Here is a 21,222-nt window from a genome sequence, read left to right as displayed (position 1 = left end):
GACTATAATTAGCTAATTGGCTGCTTGAATTGTTTGAAGAAGAGTGCGGTCCTGTGGCTGTTTTGTTGTCGGGAGGAAATTTTTCAAGGCGACGACGGCGCGGGTACTCTTTGATCGATCGATCGATCGATCTAAAGAGGAAGACATCGGAAGAGGGAAGTGCCGCTTGTTTGCGACCGGATGGAAAAGATGCTTTTCAACTGGTGCGACAAAGTTTCCCGTTGGGAAAATTTAGAAAGACCATTCTGTAGATAGGGAAAATGACGGATACCGCCGTTGGTTATTTTTAAGAGTTTTAGTAGTTCTAATTCGATCAACTGCACCTAGTCAGAGAATTTGCCAGCTGTGCCCTTGTAGGTAGGAATGCTCTAGAACTGATTTTGATAATGAATCATCGGTTTTTTGCGTCAAGCTCGAATGGGTCAGACCCTTCGTTTCGAACGAAATACAGAATAGGGGTGAATATAGGTCTAAGTTAGCCATGAGTTATTTGAATAAAATTCGTTCTTTCTTTTGTCGTCGCTCTTACGGACTAGACGATATTTAACTTTGCTCCATTCCAGGTTATGGGCCCAGCAAGTTACCATAGAAACCGATAAACAGAGTGATTTTTTTCCGCCGTGCGTAAGTTAGTCGCGTTCGGGAGTGTTCCGTCGTTTTTTTCATAGCCGGAAATGACCACAATCGAGAAATTGGGTGTCCCACAGCTAAACGGAAGCAACTACAGCAGCTGGAAATTTAAAGTTGAACTGTTGCTGGTTCGAGAGGATCTCTGGGAGTACGTGCCCAGTGCAAACGGAAGCGAACGCAGCAGCGGCGTGGCGAAAATGTGACCAGAAAGCAAGGGCTACAATCGGTCTTCTGGTAGACGATAGCCAACGGAATCTGATCCAGGACACCACTACGTCAAAGGAAGCGTGGGAGAACTTGAAAAAGAACTACGAGCGTACGATGCTCACGTCGAAGGTATCCATCCTCAAGAAAATCGGAAATCGACAAGCACATCATCGAGATGCAAGATCTATTCGAACGGCTGTCGATAGCCGGCCAGGTGCTGGATGCTAATTTGCAAGTTGCGATGGTCCTTCGAAGCATGCCGGATTCTTTCAATCCGCTTACAACGGCACTGGAAAGCCGTTCTGATGCTGACCTAACGTTCGACCTAGTCAAGACGAAGCTGGTAGACGAGGTAGCGAAGCGTAATTGTGCCGGTGGTGCACATTCGGTACTGAAGGCAGGTACGAAGAGGCAAATTGTTTGCCTCTGGAAGGATTGTCGTTTGCTGGCCCAGAGCAAGGATGCAGAACCACCAAAGAAACATGACTCGAAGCAATCCAGCAGACCTACGAAGGCGAAAGCAGTTCAAAGCGGTTCCGACGAGTATGCTTTCATGGCAACCATAGGCAGTGACGTCAACTTGTGGGTGGTTGATTCTGGCGCAACGTCCCACATGGCAGCCAACAAGGAGTTTTTCGAGTCACTGGACGAGTCCGTCTCCGAAGACATCGTGCTGGCGAATGGAATGAAGACCAAATCGGCTGGAAAAGGTAAGTGTCGTATTCAGTGCGTTGGTGAAGAAGGAAATATCAACAGTATGACCCTCAATGATGCGCTGTTTGTCCCTGATCTTGAATCGAATCTGTTCTCTGTACGATCTGCAACGAAGAACGGCGCCACTGTCATTTTCGACGATGCAGGATGTCGGATTTCCAAGGGCAGCAGCAAGGTTATAGCTCTTGGCTCGGTATCTAGCGATTTGTACATCCTTCGGATCACCCATATGGCGAACGGCAATAGTTACACGGAAAATTGTCAGCACGCGTGGCACCGGAAGCTCGGTCACAGAGACCCAGAAGCAGTCGCCGAGTTGGAATCGAAGAATCTGGCTACCGCTTGTGCGAGTGTTGTTTGGAGGGCAAGTTTGCCCGGCTCCCTTTCCCCAAGCAATCCAAAACGAAAACGAAGCCAGCACTCGACCTCGTGCACACGGATCTATGCGGACCGATGAACACACCAACGCCAGGTGGTTGTCGTTACTTCATGGCGATTACCGATGACTTCACGCGGTACTCGCTGGTGTATTTTTTGAAGAAAAAGTCGCAAGCAACTGATTACATCAAGCAATCTGTGCAGGAGATGAAGACAACGTTCGGCAGGTCACCGAAAGTAATTCGAGGTGGTGAGAAACGAAGAACGAGCAGCTAGATAATTTTTGTCGTCAAGAGGGCATTCGGCAGCAGTTTAGTACCAGCCACACGCCCCAGCAGAACGGAGTAGCTGAAAGGAAAAATCGTTCGTTAGTTGAGATGGGAAGGTGCATGCTGCTTGATGCCAGAATGCCGAAGCAATACTGGGCCGAAGCAGTAAACACAGCGTGTTACCTCCAGAACCGTTTGCCGTCAAGTGCCGTGCCGGAAACGCCATACGAACTGTGGACTGGAGAGAAACCAGCCGTCACCCATCTTCGATTGTTCGGATCACAAGGCTTCGTGTGGGTCCCAAAAGAGAAGCGTACGAAATTGGACCCAAAGTCGACGAAAATGACCTTCGTCGGTTATTCGCAACAGCACAAGGGCTACCGTTTCCCGGATCTAGCGACGAACAAGCTCGTCGTATCTCGAGATGCCAGGTTCATTCCAGCAGATGAGGTTCGGGAAACCGAACCTCACGAGGGAAGTATCGTTTTTTATCCTTTCAAACCTATTTCCGTTCTTACAGCCGATAAATTCGAGTTGGAGCTTTCGGTATCCGATGACGATTTCAGCGCCGGAGAGGATTTTGACACTGCCACCGAGGACGAAGCGGAGGATGTACGACGGTCTAGCCGTAAAAACAAAGGTGTGTTACCGTTGCGGTATCAAGAAACCACCCGCCTAGTGTCCAATCAGCACGATGAACCCCGTACCTATGATGAAGCTATACGCAGCCAGGAACGCCACGAGTGGAAGAAGGCAATGGATGAGGAATTCGCAATCCTTCAAGAAAACTCGACATGGGAGATCGTGAAGCTGCCATCGAAACAAAAACCAGTTGGATGCAAATGGATCTTCAAGAAGAAGCTGGATGAGTCTGGTCGAGTGATCCGCTACAAAGCACGATTTGTAGCACAGGGCTACAGGCAGAAGTTCGGCACCGACTACGACGAGGTTTTTGCTCCAGTAGCCAAACAAACTACGCTTCGAACGCTGTTGACGATTGCCGCTCGTCGATCCCTGAAAGTCAAGCACATCGATGTGAAGTCAGCATACCTGCACGGAGACCTCACCGAGACCATTTACATGAAGCAACCAATGGGCTATCAAGTAGGATCTGAGGAGGAGGTGTGTTTGTTGAAGCGTAGAATATACGGGTTGAAGCAAGCGAGTCGTATCTGGAACCAGAAAATCACGGAAACGTTGAAGCAGCTTGGGTACAAGCAATGCAAGGCAAACCCGTGCCTCTACATTCGGCGCATCGATAATCAATTATCGTTCATATTGTTGTACGATATGTTATTTGTAAGTCTCGACAACAACGAATATGAGAGGATCTACTACTACCTGTCGAAACGATTCAGGCTCACGTGCCTGGGGGTGTCACCAACTACCTCGGCATACGGATGAAGCAAACGTGTTCCGGCAGTTTCTTGTTGAACCAATCAGCTTACATCCGGAAGATTGCTGAAAGGTTTGACATGGGCCAAGCGAAGCCATCGAAAATACCCATGGATCCTGGGTATCCAAACGTGAAGCAAAAGGAGCAGGAGGAGTGTTTGCCATCCGGCGAGCGTTACCAGAGTCTGGTCGGTGCTTTGCTATACGTTGCGGTATGCACCAGATCCGATATTGCGATTGCTGCGTCTATTCTGGGACGAACGGTGAGCCAACGCAACAGCTGACTTTGAAGCTTGAGCTTGGCGGTCTCGAAGGATTTGTGGATGCAGACTGGGCTGGGAAAATCAAATTCCGTGTTCGTTTTTAAGCTTGGAGGTGGTCCAATCGGGACCTCCCTTAGCTCAGTTGGTAAAGGCACAGCTACAAAGCAAGACCAAGCTGGAGGTGGCTGGGTTCGATTCCCAGTCCGGTCTAGGAATTATTCGGGTAGGAAAATTTCTCGACTTCCCTGGGCATAGAAGTATGATTGGACTTGCCACACAATTATACCAATGCAAAAATGGTACAGCATCGAAAGCTCTTAATTAATAACTGTGGAAGTGCATCTAGAACACTAAGTTGAGAGCACGCAATAAGCTAATATGCGATATGCAATAAGCTTGAAATGCGAAGAAGAAGAAGAAGAAGAAGAAGAAGGTGGTCCAATCAGCTGGGCCGCTAGGAAACAGGAATGTGTCAGCCTGTCGTCTACAGAAGCTGAGTACGTTGTGCTATCCGAGTCTAGTCAGGAGCTACTCTGGCTGTTGAAGCTAATGGAGGACATAGGCGAGGTCGTCGATGGGCCAGTGGTGATGCACGAGGACAACCAGAGCTGCATCGCCATGCTGACATCCGAAGAAGGGAGCCGACGAACCAAACACATTCATACAGCCTTTGGCGAGAGTTAAGCTGGAGAAGCCTTTGGCGAGAGTTAAGCTGGAGAAGTTCTGAACCATGATCGGTCTGAAGTTCTTCGACGTTGAGGAGGTGTGAAGCGGTGCATTTAGCAACGCGAAGAGCTGCAGTGTAGAAATAATATAGGTCTAAGTTAGCCATGAGTTATTTAAATAAAATTCGTTCTTTCTTTTGTCGTCGCTCTTACGGACTAGACGCTATTTTACTTTGCTCCATTCCTCCTAAGACTTTGAATGAAATATTTCAGGAGTGAATTTCTCTTCAGTAACTACATAAATTCATAAGGCTCAAGTACAGTGGCAGCGGAAAAGCGCATCTGAGTATGCTTACTTGTAGGATTGAAAACTAGTTGGAACCAAATCGACTTCGGTTAGCCCTCAGAGGGGTTAAACATCTTGATTTTCATTTGTGACAACTGTCAAACTTGCCGTTTCTGAAATCAAAGTAGTCGTTGGATTACCTGATCTGGTCACTCCTGTTATTTTTCGCTGTCATTCCAATTCAAGAGCTCGATGTGAACAATTCAAGTTTGCTTTAATAAAACCTTCTTTTGTTCGTTAAGTCTCGGCCTGTTCATTATTGCCCCGTCCTATCCACGTAGTTCCCTCAGGTTATGGGCTCGTCTACGAAGGAAGGCTCCGGAATTCCGCAGTTGAATGGAACAAACTTCGAGAATTGGCGGTTTCGAGTACAACTGTACCTGGGACCAGGGAAGGGCGAAGTTTTTGCAGACAGATCGGAAAGCGAAGTCCTTGCTAGTTGGATTAGGCATAGTACTGGACAAGGAGGATACATATGCGAAGAAGTCTGCAGCAAGTCAGACCCTGTTGCGGAAGCAGTTGGCCAGGCTCCGTATGAAAGAAGGAACTTCGATGCGGCATCATTTTCAACAGTTCGACAATATCATACGCCAACTCAAATCGGCAGGCGCGAAGCTCGAAGAGAACGACATGGTCACGCAATTATTTCTCACCCTTCCCGATAACTACGACTCCCTTGTAACGGCTCTAGAGAATATCAACGAGAGCGACCTCACATTGGAGACTGTGAAACAGCGGTTACTGGCTGAAGAATCCAAGCGGTCTGATAGGATGGAAGATTCGAGCGAAGACGTTTGTTGGAGGCAGAAATAAGAAGCAACGAAAGTTCAACGGAAAGTGTCATCGATGTGGCAAAACTGGCCACATGATGAAAGATTGTCGTGTCAAGAAGACCGATGGTAACGTCAACGTAGTGATTGTAAACAAAGCAGTTTCGTTCATGGTGAACCAGAAGCAACCGAAGATGAAAAATGTAATTTTCAAGAAGATGTCCCAAGCCGGGATTGACGTGTTGTTCACAAGCCGCGGCGGAAAACATCAGGCGCTGATGAAGCAAGGTGATACGGCGATCGGTGTGGCACAGCTGCGAGGAAATCTCTACGAGTTGGAATTAGATCTGGACGGGGTAGGACCTACAGCAAATCTCTGCGCAGCGGAGATCAGCAATCTCTGACATCGTCGTTTGGATCACGCCAGTCAGACCACAATGAATACGTTAGTTCGACACAATATGATGGCAGGTCTTGGCCCAAAAGTTGATTCAATTGGATTCTGTGACACTTGTGTGCTTGGAAAGTAGTTCAGAGAACCCTTCAACGGAACTCGTGAGCGAGCCAGTCGATTGCTAGAGCGGATACATTCGGATGTGTGCGGACCAATCGATCCGCCGGCTTGGGATGGATCGAGATATTTCCTCTCTCTTATAGATGACTACAACAATTTTACGTGCATCTACCTGATGAAGAGAAAGTCGGTCAAAACTGAACCTACCCAAAAATGGGTAAACTGTGTTGGGAGTGACAAGTTGACAAATGAACAACATCGACATGAATCCGATCAACTTTGTTCATTTGCCAACACAGTTTACCCATTTCACCCAGGTTCAGTTTTGACCGATCTGGGTGCATTCTACCCAAATTTGGGCAGTTTTGAAATAGCGTGTAGTTTAAATCTAAGGACCTTAAACTGCATTCGATCACAGCCCTACCAAAGATGAATACTAAGATGAAACTGTCGGAAGAAAAACTTTCTATTTTAGTGTCTTCTTTCATCCAATGAGAACCCCCCGTATTCAAGGTAATTTTGTGGTTTTGCTGCCCCCTCGGAAGATAAGAAATTTTGCGCTCATTTTTATCAAAACAATCACATCAAAATCAGAGGTGTCCCATTTTTCAATTACTCGATTAACAACTAATCGATTATTTTTTGTTCGCTGTGCTGCCATTTTTCCATTAATGAGAGTGCAGCACATGTTTGAAACGATCGGTGATGATCCTGTGGGGATGTTAATGCTTATATCGGCATGATCTAACCGATTATAAATAGTTTACTTTTCGATTCGTTAATCGATTAAACGATTATTCGAATGAAAATCGGACATCACTAGATGAATGTGAAACGTCATTTCAAATATAAGGCCGTTCATAAATAATGATACAATTTGAAAGGGACCGGGGCTAATCACAAATTACGTCTCCATGGTAACTGAAATAAACACGAGTGTTCACCGGTTGGCCCTACCACCTTTTAAATCCCGACAAGGAAGTTAATCAAAATCACCTTTTTAATTCATTTGATGGCCCTGAAAAGGGCCGGTTTTTGACGTAGGACTACGTCTTTGATTTCTATATGGGGGTACACTTTGTGAAAACCAAAAATAAAACATGTAACAAATTAAGAAAGATTTTGAACGTTAAAAACTCAGCTGCCCCTGGTCCAATTTCAATAATTTTATCACCAATCGATCAGAAATATGGCTACGCATCGATAACAATGCTTTCGAATGTTGATTTTCAAAAGAAACTATTAAAAAACTGGTAAATGTCCAGCATTGTCCAAAAGCGTCGAATTAACTAACAAATCCACCAATTACCTACATGCATATGCTGCTTCCCCAGCACAGTCGTCAGAGAGTAGTAAGTAGACGAAACAAGTCGAAGTGGCATTCGCCTCCGATCCTCGGGCGCGTGCGAATATGGAGGATAGAACTGCGTAATATTTTGCACACTCATCGCCATATTCAGAGCCAAACGCAAATTCTTCGAGATAACTACCATATATTGTCTGGCTCGCCGTGGCGGTGTCTGACGTATCTCCGGTCTGATTTACGGTGTTCCTGAAAAATGAGATCCGTGATGCTGTCACCTACACTAAACACGCCAAGCGTAAGTGGCCATGGCTGCCATCTACGTTTTGAAGTGACAGAGACGCACTCTGTTTCGTTTCTGAGGTTAAATCATCATCAACTTTGACAACAAAACGGCTCTTTTCAGGGCCACCAAGCAACGATCACACAAAATGCTCATGTAATCAAACTGGAAGCAGGGGTACAAATTACTTTGATCGTACTTAATCAACTTTGAACCACCACGGCCGGATATTTTCGATGGAAGAAGCAACAATCTAGCATCTAATTCGACGAAGACGGCAGGAAACATTTGTGAAGCCTAGTTATTTACGAAAGAGAGTGTCGATGAAGAGAATCGATCAATGTAGATAGAACCTACCTCCAATGCTATCGACGCCAGGGAGGCAGCTCCCACACCTGGACCCTACCAATCGACCCATCAACTCAACCGGGGACCAACGGCTTTACTTCCCGAAGGAAGGCGTGATCAGAGATGTTATGCCTTAGAACATGCCGGTGGCGCCGACTGAGATTGGACCCAGGCCTGCTGGGGTGAGAGGTAATCACGCTAACCACCGGCGCCGATATCTTTCAAGGTGATATCACGGCGAATGAGAACGACTCAAATTTGAGTTTAGTTATCTCAGAAATAAGAAATAAAGTGCAGGAACTCAGTGATGAGTAAATTTGCCTCATGTTTTCCCAGGTTTTTCCAGGATTTTCCAGGGAAAAATTCCCGAATTTGAGAAAAGTAACGATTGGATCCACTCAGTCTATTGGTACTACTCCGAGACTGAATAAAATTTTCGTCAATTTCCTCATTTTCTGGCAGATTTTTTAGGTTTTCCACAGGAAACCATGAGACAAATTTACTCATCGCTGAGTTCCTGAACTTTTGGCGATTATGAGTGAACTAAACTCAAATTTGGGTCGTTCTCATTCGCCGTGTACGCAAAAGGAAAAGAGCCAGTGTCGCTACTTGATAGCAAACTACACCCAACCGGTGGATGTACGATTCGCTTACAATTATGTGGGATTCATCATCAGAGGATGTAAGTGGAGACCGCATGAACCGAGGATGCGACATACCTAGCTGCGGTCCGATGTAAGAAAATTGGAGACCGAAAAATGTGGAGTGTATTAGTGAGTGAAATTAATTATGTGGAAAAAATAAAAAAAAGGTTGCCGACTGGACTCGAACCACGGACGTTGCGACTATCAGACCTGTGCTTTCTCCACTGCTCTCTCCATGCTTCTGAATATGGATTGCCTAAAAGCAAACATGAAGCGCTCATTTTCTCGCATGCTCGACTTCGTATGCTTTTTCTGCTGGAGAGATTCGAGACAAGTGTGTGCGTCGTTCTACAATGTTCTACAATGTGCGTCGTTCTACAAGCTTACTGGTATAGTCGAAAGCGTAGAAAGAACACGAAATGAAAAAGACAAAAAACCATTACATCGCCTGTAAGGTCAACTTCTAACATTCGCTGCGATGTTCATGAACAGAGGATGATAGGAAACGGAACTAACATTCATTGTAATAGATTTTTTGAACGGCGCCGGTGGTGTAGTGGTAAGCGTGATTACCTCTCACCCCAGAAGGCCTGGGTTCAATCCCAGTCGGCGCCGCCGGGATGTTCTGAGGCATAACATCTCTGATCACGCCTTCCTTCGGATGGGAAGTAAAGCCGTTGGTCCCCGGTTCATGAGTTGATGGGTCGATAGGTAGGCTTCAGGTGTTGGAGCTGCCTTCCTGGCACGTCGGTAGCATTGGTGCTCAGCACGGAAAACAAGATCGACGGAAAAAACAAACCAAAGTAATAGATTTTTGGTTTGCGTGTACTCATAATGGGAGGAGTCTTTGTAGCTTTTATACCACATCATTCTGCTTTAACCTGAAAAGATATAAAAGAGCGCTGCTGTATGGCATTAGCTCATTTTCGCTTCGGACGGCGAGGTGAACAGAAATAGCAGCAGTAGGAAGGTGGTAGCTAGTCCACTCCTTCACAGCTAACAAGCAACAATTGACTGGTCGTGGCAAAGGAGAAAAAGGTCTGGTAAAGGAGGCGCCAAGCGTCATCGCAAAGTTCTTCAAGATAACCACCATCCGTCGTCTGGCTCGCCGTGGTGGTGTCAAACGTATCTCTGGTCTGATCTACGAGGTGTGCTGAAGGTGTTCCTGGAAAATAAGGTCCGTGATGCTGTCACCTACACTAAACACGCCAAGCGTAAGTGGCCATGCATGTCTTCTTCAATAAAACGGCCCTTTTCAGGGCCATCAAGCTTACATCAGTAAAGAGTTGGAATAGCATTTATCTGTGCTTGTTTGTCCATATTCAGAACCACAATCCCCCAACGACCACACAAAATGCTCTCCAGAGTTGTAATCTTGTAACCAAACTTGGAAGCAGGGGTGCAAGTGATTTTGATTGATTCTCTTTGAAAAAAATTACTACAAGTTTGGTACGCCTACAATTCAAAAACGGAAAGAGTTGAGATAATAGAAAATTGATCAATTAAAAGAACTTAATGCTCTTCACATTTATTCCATCCACTAGCGGTCCTACGTCAAGCTTCCGTTCGTGCCCCTAGGCACAGACCCTTCTACTTTTTAGTCTGAGTCGATGATGCTAATTTATCCTCCGAAACCGTACAGGGTGCGTCCCTGTCGCTTCAGAGCGTAAACGATATCCATTGCGGTGACCGTCTTCCTCTTAGCGTGTTCGGTGTAAGTAACAGCATCACGGATAACGTTCTCCAAAAACACCTTCAACACGCCTCTAATTTCCTCGTAAATAAGCCCAGAAATTCGCTTGACTCCACCACGACGAGCCAGACGACGGATAGCAGGTTTAGTAATACCCTGAATGTTGTCACGCAGCACTTTTCGATGACGCTTTGCTCCTCCTTTGCCGAGTCCTTTTCCTCCCTTGCCGCGTCCAGTCATTGTTGGAGATGGTTTGTGTATCGTTGCCGAAGGTTGAGACGAAAGTGAACAAAAATTCCAAATTTCGGCTTTTTTATACCTACTCGAGGGTTAAATTCTTCTTGTTAGTTGTTGTATTCTTGTTCTTTCATCGTTTCTGATTGGTTGAACACAGCAAACGCATGTTATAAAACAGAATGGAAGTCGTTTTTATTTTTTTTTTTTTTTTTATCAGATTCGCTGCCAGACTGTTGAGCAGTTCAGTCGATTTGAATTCTCTCTAGTTTCGTTCGTACGTTCGCAAGTCGAATTAGCTCCGCGTTGTATAGTGACGCTCTCGCTGACCCAGCCATGGGTAAGAAATCGCGCGGTAACGCGAGTGCCGGCTTACCGGGAAAACAGACTCTCCCAGGAGACGGCGCGACCACCGAGCCAGCTCAGAAGAAGCAGAAGAAAACCCCATTGCCCGTCCCGACAGGCGTTGCGGACCCGCAGCCGGGGCCTCCCGGAACTAAACGACCCAGACCTGAAGACATCAGCGCCACCGCATCGGCAGCAAAAAAAGCTGCTGAGCAACAATCCGTTCTCCGCCCTGCAGAACGGAGCCCAGCCGCAGTCGGACCCTGAGACGGTGCCTAAAAAAGTTAAGTTGCCACCCTTCTATGTGAAGGGCTTCCCTCCCGGGCTATGGGAGCAGCTGGATTTCTACATTAAGCAGGGCCTTCGCTGCACCATTCAACGGTGCACGGAAGGCTACAAACTGATGGTCTCGGCCGAAAATCACTAAAACGCAGTCCAGGCCCTCTTGGACAGGATGAAGCTGGAGTACTTCTCCCACGACGTCGAGGCCACCAAGCCGCTGAAAGTGGTGCTGCGCGGGCTCCACGACATGGACACCACCACCTTAATGGACGAGATTAAGGCGAACGGCCTCAAGCCGGTCGAAATCCACAAGATGACCCGCAGCAAGGCCATCAAGTATCGTGACCAGCTCTACCTGGTCCATCTGCAGAAGAACTCCACAACCGTGAAGGATCTCCAGACGACACGCACACTGTTCCACATCGTAGTGAAGTGGGAGCGGTATAAGCCAACCCACCGTGGCGTCACTCAGTGCTCGAACTGCCTATTGTTCGGGCACGGCACCAGGAACTGCCGCATGGCCAGCCGCTGCATCAAATGCGGCAAAAACCACAAGATCGACGACTGCGACAGCATCGAGGAAGCTGCTCCCACATGCGCCAACTGCGGTGCTGCCCACAAGGCCACGAGTAAGGCCTGTCCGAAGCGGGCCGAATACGCCGAGATCCGGAAGAAGGCCTCGTCCAACAACCAGCCCGGTCGCAAGAAGGTCCCGGAAAACAACGCGCAGAACTTTCCTCCGTTATCACCGGTCCAACCACGGCCAATTCCAGTGTTGGCGCCGCTCCCGCTCAACCAACAGTTGGCTGCTGCCCAGTCGGCTGCCGCTGCAGTACCCAGTCAAGCCTCCGGCCCATCGACGGATCCCCCTGCTCCGGGATTGGCCGGTACAACCGGTGAAGCTACAGACGATTCTCCGCTGTCAACGGATGAGATCGTCACACTGTTGGCCCAGGCCATCATCATCAAGCGCACCTGCGCAACAAGAACACAACAGCTCCAAGCTATCATCGCCTTCGTCGCTAATTATGGACCGTGAACCCATAAAGATCGCCAACTGGAACGCTCGCTCCGTAGGGGCGAAAAACATTGAGCTTGCAGACTTCCTCCGCAAGCACGACATCGACGTGGGCCTTCTCACCGAGACCCACCTCAAGACCGGTGACAGCTTCTGGCTGCCCGACCACAGCATTGTCCGGCTTGATCGCACCAGCTCCAGGGGGGGCGGTGTCGCGGTCATCATCAAGAAAGGCATCAAGTACTGCACCCTACCCCACTACCGCACCTCCATCATCGAGGCCGTCGGCGTTGAGGTGGAAACATCGACCGGAAACGTCCGGTTCATCGTTGTCTACTGCCCCCGGCAATGTACCGTTAGCAATGGTACAGCACAGCAGTTCAAGAACGACCTTGCCATCATAACCCACACCAATGCCCGCTTTGTAATCGGAGGGGACCTGAACGCCCGGCACGAGGCCTGGCGGAACTACCAGCAGAACCAGAACGGCCGCCTGCTATTCGACCATTCCCAGCATGGTCTCTATTCCGTCTGGTTTCCGGACGAACCAACCTTCACATCACCGACGGGCAACCCATCGACGCTGGACCTGTTCTTGGCAAACACCAGATTAGCCAAGCCGGTTGCCGTCAACGACCTGAGTTCGGACCACCAACCGGTGCTGACCGAGCTGGGCTACAACGTGGCCCCTGCACCGTGCCAGCGGAAGGACTACCATCGAGTCAACTGGGGCCAGTTTCGACGCGTGGTCGACCGCCACATCGACGACAACCCACCGCTCGATACAGTGGAGGACATCGACCGGGCCCTGGAGGGTCTCCATCAAGCCATATCCGTGGCTGACGAAGAGTGCGTTCGACGAGTTCCTGTGAGGGGTAAGTTTCAAGCAATTGATTCCCACACCAAACTCTTGATTCGGCTCAGAAATGTTCGTAGACGCCAGTTTCAGCGGACTGGGGATCTGCAGCGTAAATACGAAATGGTCGATCTGAATCGGCAGATCGCTTCCAGAATGGTCTCAATCCGGAACGAGAGTTTCGGGCGGCTCGTTCAGAACCTGGACGACCGTTCCAGACCATTCTGGAAGGTTGCCAAGGTGCTGAAGTCTCACCCCAAGCCCATTCCACCACTTAGAGTCAATGACGAACGGCTTATCACCAACGAAGAGAAGGCCAATGCAATTGGGGAGCACATTGCCCAGTCGCATTTGCTTGGCTCTACAATCCCAAGTCCACTCGAGAACCAGGTTGTGCAGTGCGTCCAGACGTTAGATGCCTCCCCTTGTGCCGTCCCTCCAGAAGAACGGATTACAGAGGAACAAATTTGCTCAGCGCTGAAACACAGTAAGAACATGAAGGCTCCCGGGTTTGACGGAATATTCAACCTAGAGTTGAAAAATCTCAGCGCGAGGGTGCAATCGCTGCTGGCTGCCATCCTCAACAGATGCTTGGAGCTGCACTACTTTCCAAGCATCTGGAAGGTGGCAAAAATCATCCCGATCCGCAAACCTGGGAAAGACCCTTCACTACCGTCAAGCTACAGACCGATTAGCCTGCTCTCAGCGCTGAGCAAGCTGTTCGAAAAATTGATCCTCAGCCGACTAAACAAGTTTGTGGAGGAACATGACATTCTACTTCCGGAACAGTTCGGGTTCCGCAAGGGGCATTCCACCAATCATCAGCTAGTGCGGGTGATGAATAACATCCGAAGTAACAAATCTGTATCCAAGTCCACAGCCATGGCCTTGTTAGACGTCGAAAAGGCGTTTGACAATGTCTGGCACGACGGACTTATATACAAGCTTTGTAACTCCAACTTTCCACCATACCTTGTGAAAATCACCCGTAACTATCTCCAGCAAAGGTCGTTCAGGGTGTCGTTGAATAGTTCCCTTTCGGGACAATTTCCGATCCCAGCAGGTGTTCCGCAAGGGAGTCTGCTGGGACCACTGCTTTACAGCATCTACACGTTGGACATCCCTCCTCTAGGAGACGGTTGCGTGTTCTTTCTGTTTGCAGATGACACCGCGATAGCCGTCAAGGGTAGGATGCCTCGTGAAATTACGAACAAGCTCCAACGATGCCTTGACACCTTTACTGATTATGCCACCACGTGGAATATCAAAATCAACGCCTCGAAAACCCAAGCGATCATGTTCCTTCACAGACAATCATTAAAACTTAAACCGTCTCCCTCCTGTACCGTAATAATGGATGGTACAAGGGTCGAGTGGTCCACTGATGTTACTTATCTCGGGATGTTGTTCGATGAGAAGCTCCTGTTCCGCTCGCACATAGAGAAAACCCTAGTTAAGTGCTCCGCCTTGGTTAGGTGTTTGTATCCGCTCATTTGCCGCAGATCCCGCCTCTCAAGGCAAAACAAACTGGCTGTTTACAAACAGATCATAGCCCCCGCGATCTTCTATGCCGCCCCGGTGTGGGAATCGTGCGCTCAGACCCACAGGAACAAAATCCAGGTTGCACAGAATAGAGTGTTGAGGATGATCCTAGATCGTCCATTCGACACAAGAATAGCAGACCTCCATCAAGAGGCAGAAATTCCCAAAGTAGATTCCAAAATTGATGATATGACAACTAAATTTATTCAAAAATGCAATCTTTCTGAACATGCTTTAATAAGCAATTTGTACATAGTAGGTTAAGTGTATATAGTAGAGTAGGTTAGTTTTAAGCTGTAAATAGTAGTATTAAGTAGTTTCTCTTCAAATTCTAAAAACAAAACAAACCAATCCCACCAAGGTGGTCGACCGTGTACTAAGTCTAGGACTAATTCTGTAAAACAAATTTTGAATTTTGCCCATACCTAAAGATGAAGAAAGCAATTAAATCACTTAGTAAAAATTTATATGGTAATCGTCCAAGTTAAACAAAAATAAAGATCATTTAAACTAAACTAACTAATTTTTATTTTTTATTCCACAATTTGCTTTCAACGTGAACACAACGTATACAAGGAATATGGCTCGCACCAAGCAGACCGCTCGCAAGTCCACTGGAGGAAAGGCTCCTCGCAAGCAGTTGGCAACGAAGGCCGCTCGCAAAAGCGCTCCAGCCACCGGAGGAGTAAAGAAGCCTCATCGCTTCCGCCCAGGCACCGTCGCCCTGCGTGAGATCCGTCGTTATCAGAAATCGACCGAACTGCTGATCCGCAAGTTGCCTTTCCAGCGTCTGGTCCGTGAAATTGCCCAGGACTTCAAGACCGATCTGCGCTTCCAGAGCTCAGCTGTTATGGCTCTACAGGAAGCTAGCGAGGCTTATCTGGTCGGTCTGTTCGAAGATACCAACCTGTGTGCCATCCACGCCAAGCGTGTCACAATCATGCCAAAGGACATCCAGCTGGCTCGTCGTATCCGTGGTGAACGCGCTTAATTTCCTCCCCGTCGAACATCTTACCAAACCGGCCCTTTTCAGGGCCACTAAGTTCATTTAAAAAAAGAGTTGGAGTAGATTTTTTAAAGAACTACAAAAATAGTTTTCATCAAGTCATGGCTATTTTTTCTCTTTGATGGCGCTGTTCCAGTTAGAGGGAGGGACTTCCTCCCCACCAAATGTTACATCATCATCATCTCCTACCTGTTCATTATGTTGGTTTGCCTTTGCGGACTTCGGTCCTTGGCCTTACAAGGTTTGTTTACAAAATGGATTTAAGGCCATTTCAATTGTTGGTTTTGAAATTATCCTTTTCGTCCCATCCAGATCACTGTTCAAATGACCCCCTGCTGTAAATCAATCATAGGAACCTCCACACAGAGAGCGAGAATCGATAAGCTGTTGCTAATAAGTTTCTCTTGCCGCCAATAGGCGAACATTGACTTGGATTCCGATCGTCGGAGCGATGACATTGCCGGCACATCGCGCAAAAATTGACATCTAAAACAGTGATTTCCCTCTGCCAAAAACCGTGTCAAACACCGTTTCCAGAAGTTTGCTTCCTCCCACGCAAGGGATCGTTTGTCAATGTCGGAATTCCCCCTAGAACGGTACATTGACATCTCATATGGAACTTATTTTCTACAGCCGCAGTTGAGGGAGCACATTTTGGGGGAAGGAAATATCAATGTCTCACTAAATGAAATGAATGAAACTAGTGTGCTGCAAGTACCTACCTACCTACCTACAGAGCCGCCGTTTTTCGGTCGTTGGCCGCGTTCCAACGACAAAGTCGGTTTCTCGGCAACTAGAGGCAATTTTTCTTTTGGACTGTAATTCGATTTTCGCGTGAGCCGGCACCGGTCTGAACGTGTGCTAAATGATGGCGTTAAATAACCGCGGGGCAATTTTCCGAGTGGGTGCCTTCGAGAAAATAAAGGTCACTGTCACCTCCGCACCGCCGCCGCCGGCATCAGCTCCATTCGCAGACACGTGAACTGAGCCTCAATCGCAGTATAAACCCGGCGCAGGTTGCTGCGCTGACGGACGATTCAACATCACATTTCGGGATGACGTTTAAAAACTTCAAAACAGTCTTACCAGAATTCTCGCGTCACTTTTCAATAGGTCCTACCTCTATACCATCGACTTCCTCTTTGGATGTCCACGGCCGCGTTAAGATATTTCCGGATATTTTAGACACATGAAAGATGGAAGAAGCAACAATCTAGCATCTAATACGATAAAGACGACAGAAAACGTTTTTGTGATAATCGATCAATGTAGATTGGTCTATTTGAAAAGTGACGCGAGAATTCCGTACCGGTTGATCGAAACCGGTTTCATCTATAGTCGCTATATTCATAGTCTGGCGGATAGAATCTCGGGAACCAATTGAGCTGTCAAATAGCGGAACCAATTCTAGATAGAGCTGGAATTAGGGCCTAACAGCTTTTGTAAACAATGACTTCTATCGATGATTTATAGAAATTCAAGGCTCGCCCACGCAAACCAACATCCTCATCGGGTAGGGAAAGAATTCCCTTATCGGATGGTTATGTGGGTCTGCGTGGGCGTGCCTTGAGTTCCTATAAATCATCTATAGAAGCCATTGTTTACAAAAGCTGTTACGCCCTAATTCCAGGTCTATCCAGAATTGAGCAAATCACGACTAACAACAGAAAAGAGCACATCAGCTATTGCGAACAAAACGTCGGAAACCATTTTCTCGTGACTCAAGGCTCGCCTACGCAAACTAATATCATCTTTGGGTTGTGGAAAGTTTCCCTTATCCGGTGATGCCGGTAGTTTGCGTTCGATTGGCGTGGAAAGAATAATTTACGTTTGTTTATAAATGTTGATAGTATCTTTTCCATTGTTGGTCTAAAATATATTGAATTGGTTCCACTTTTTGATAGATCGAAATTCTATCCGCCAGACTATGAATATAGCGACTATAGTTTCATCTCCTCATTGACCTATCTGTGATGTGGTTATTATCCACAAGAGCCTGACTTCGTAGCACCTGGCTTCTTGTCTGGTGCACGCGTTCAGGGTTCCAGTCCGCAGTCAAGGCCGTTGGAATATGGAGAGGGGTATGACTGCGCACATCCGAGTACATAATTTATGGGCAACTGAAATCGTGCACAAGCGCCTCGCTATTTTTAATGGACAAGGGATGAAGAATGAAAAAATAAAAACAAACCGAACCAGGAAGTTCCGCTCCGCTCCGCGCCGCGCACACCCAATGCCGTTGTTTTCACTATCTTTTACGAGTATCGCAAGGTTCCCTTTCCGTCTATCTCAAATTCCGCTTGCAATCTGAATGATCAACCGAATCACGGAACAACAGTAACCAAAACAAAATGCGAAAACACGCGAATTCAGACCTTCCTCCGGATTCTGGTCGATGATCTTCTTCGCTGGTTCGACCGGTTCGATCCACTAGAACCAACAAAAGTAGCCTCTTGTTTACATTAACATGTTCGTCTTGTTTATTTTGTTGTTGTTATTTTTCGATATCGAAGCAGGCATTTTTGCTTCTGGGTATGGAATCTGGTTTGATTTATAAAATGGTGCTAAGCGCACTCCTGAGCTGTTAACTGGTAAATATGCTAATTGACCGCCCTGCGTAATTATAATTCAAATCTCACAATATTGAGTGATTTACAATGGGACTCCATACAAGGAACAAGGCATTGTTGCCTTAATCTTGGCTCTTTGGCGTACCTCCTTGAGTTTCAGACTGAAGATCGATTCAAGTTTTAGCATTTTTATTTAGCCTGTATTTGTAGGTGCAGCAGCCGCCACTAACTCTATTATAGTATTATAGTCGATGCAAATTCATGGCTTTGATTTCCGACTGCGATAGCGTGACTGCCTGTTTGCGAAAAACTAATCGAGATTGCCTCGGGCGTAAGCATTTAATCCGAACGATTGATGTAGGCATCTAAAAGCTTCGAGAACATTGCAAATAGCGAGAATGCGATTCGATACATCACGGAGTGTTGTGGAAGTTCCTCCAGAATTTTAGAGGAGGCTGGGTTCCATTTGGTGCATTTTCAATTAAATTTGACAGATGGAAATCCCAGCAGACTTATTTCTGACAGGCAAGGAATCAATTTTGACAGACGCTTTCTAGAAAATTGACCGATCAACAACAGAGGGATTTTCGAACATCTTAATTTATTTTCGAAGTGTCAAATCTAAGTGAAAATTTTCCAAACGGAAAACAGAATACTAGAAAAACGTACGCTAACACCCAACTTCATGTCTTCGTTGACGCAAGTGAGTACGTCTACTCATGCGCTGTATATTTTCGGACGATCGATGATGACGGATACCCACAATTCTCTCTTGTGGCTGGCAAGGCAAAAGTGGCACCCTTTGAAGCCTTTGTCTATGCCAAGACTCGAACTCCAGGGCTGTGTGCTGGGAACCCGATTGATGAAGTGTTGCCTTGAACAAACTTCATCAATCGGGTTCCCAGCACAGTGTCCAAATATCCAAGACGTTTCTGTGGACAGATTCATCAACTGCTCTGTCATGGATTATAGCGGATCCGCACAACTACCGTCCTTACGTGCAGCATAGGGTCGGAGAGATTCTCGAGTCTACTACTCAGCTGAATCCAGCGGACGAAGCGACCAAGTGGGGAATTGGACCATATTTCAGCGCTAAAAGTAAGTGGTTCTATGGACCGAATTTTCGGCGGCTTTCAGAAGAAGAGTGGCCGCGTTCCGTGAAACAAACAGTGTCCACTACAGAAGAGATGCGGCCGTCAGTGATGCACCACGAAGAATGTAAGCCCATAGTCGGATACGGGGAAAAGCCGGGAAAAGCTGCTCAGAATAATGATTTATATGAAGCATTTTGTAAACAACACCAGATCAAATCATCAAACATACGCTGGAAACCCTCAACAGGATTGTACCATCGGCGTACACATCTGAAGAATATGTTGCCTGGTAGGCCATGATTTGCAGCCATGGTACGAATGTAACAAACTGAAAATATTTTGTGAGTTTAGTTCCAACCACCGAAGAGACAAGTCGAAATATAATTAGCTCTTAAACCTAAAACTAGTTTCCTTCTCTTCGAGAACACAACATATTTTGGAGACGATTTTCCGGAAGTATCATCAAGCTCTGTTCCTGTTCTACCGTTGAAGCCCTCAAATCTCTACGAAATCAAGAATGTCCGACAACTATCTGAAGCAAGCAATTCTCCGGCTGATGGAGCTGATCGCAAACCAGCAGCAGCAGATTGGAGCCCTTCAACAGGTCAACGCCAATCAAGTTGGAAGCGAGAAGATCATCGAGTCACTCTCTACCGGAATTGACGAGTTTCGTTATGATCCAGACGGAGGACTATTTTTCGAATCGTGGTACGCTCGATACGAGGACGTATTCAAGGAGGACGGGAAGCACCTGGACCATAAAGCTAAGGTCAGGATGCTTCTGAGGAAAATCGGGACGCAATTCCACGAACGCTACGTGAACAGCGTTTTGCCGAATCATCCACGGGATTTTGAATTCGAAGAAACCATCAAGAAGCTTAAGAAGCTCTTCGGACGCCAAAAGTCCCTCTTCAACGGACGTTATCAGTGTTTGCCGTACATCAAAAACGACGCTGATGATTTTTCGTCGTATGCAGCGTCGGTGAACAAGCACTGTGAAGCGTTCCAGATCCTCGTGTTCGTATGCGGTCTCCAGTCACTGCGCGATTCGGACATCCGGACCAGGCTGATTGGAAAGCTGGAAGCAGAAGAAACCGCACCGCCGGCTGACGGTGCAACGCTGAAGCTTGAAAATCTGGTTGAGGAATGCAACCGCATTATCAACCTCAAGCAGGATACGAAGATGATCGAGAAAGGTTGCTCAGATAGATCTATCGTTAATGCAATATCTCGACATTCAACAAGTACGAAGCAGAAATTACCAAAAACGCCTTGCTGGTTCTGTGAAGATTTACACTATGTGAAGGAGTATTCCTACCAGTCTCATACCTGTGTGAACTGCAAGCGGAAGGGCCACAAGGAAGGTTACTGCTCATCATCCGAAAAGAAGCCAGCAAAGAAGGTCGATAAACCGAAACCTAAAGACTTCGTCAAGTCTAAGGGTATCTCGGTCAAACGAATCGACCTAACGAAGAACGGGAAGTATGCCAAGATCGAAATCAACGGCTCAACAGCGACATTGCAGCTCGATTGTGCTTCCGACATCACCATTATTTCCAACCAGACTTGGATTGCCGTGGGTAAGCCTGTCATCAATTCAACGGAAGTCATCGCCGTGAGTGCATCAGGTCGATCCCATTCAACTCGCTAGTGAACATGGTCGATCTGGTTGATCCCATTCAACTCGCTAGTGAACAGCATACAGCACAACTCAAACGCAACCACGCAATCCTTGCAACTCAAGTTTCCTGAAGTGTTCCAGACCTCGCTCGGATGCTGCACAAAAGCACAGGTAATGCTCTACCGGAAGCCAGATTCTCGTCCTGCGTATTGCCCTAAGAGACCGGTTGCCT

At 47.1% G+C, this 21,222-nt stretch overlaps 1 protein-coding gene across 3 annotated transcripts in view; it reads right to left on the bottom strand.

Annotated features, from left to right (window-relative positions):
- Positions 1 to 21,222, bottom strand: part of LOC135698290 (uncharacterized) — a 105,886-nt gene that overhangs the window by 10,183 nt on the left and 74,481 nt on the right. The window lies entirely within an intron of this gene.

This window comes from Ochlerotatus camptorhynchus, unplaced genomic scaffold (genome assembly GCF_037179485.1).
Source record: "Ochlerotatus camptorhynchus isolate MF236.1 unplaced genomic scaffold, CSIRO-AGI_Acam_v1.1 ptg000084l, whole genome shotgun sequence".
Taxonomy (NCBI): Eukaryota; Metazoa; Arthropoda; class Insecta; order Diptera; family Culicidae; genus Ochlerotatus; species Ochlerotatus camptorhynchus.
The sequence above is the reverse complement of the archived record's forward strand: the minus strand, read 5'-3'. Positions and strand labels throughout refer to the sequence as shown.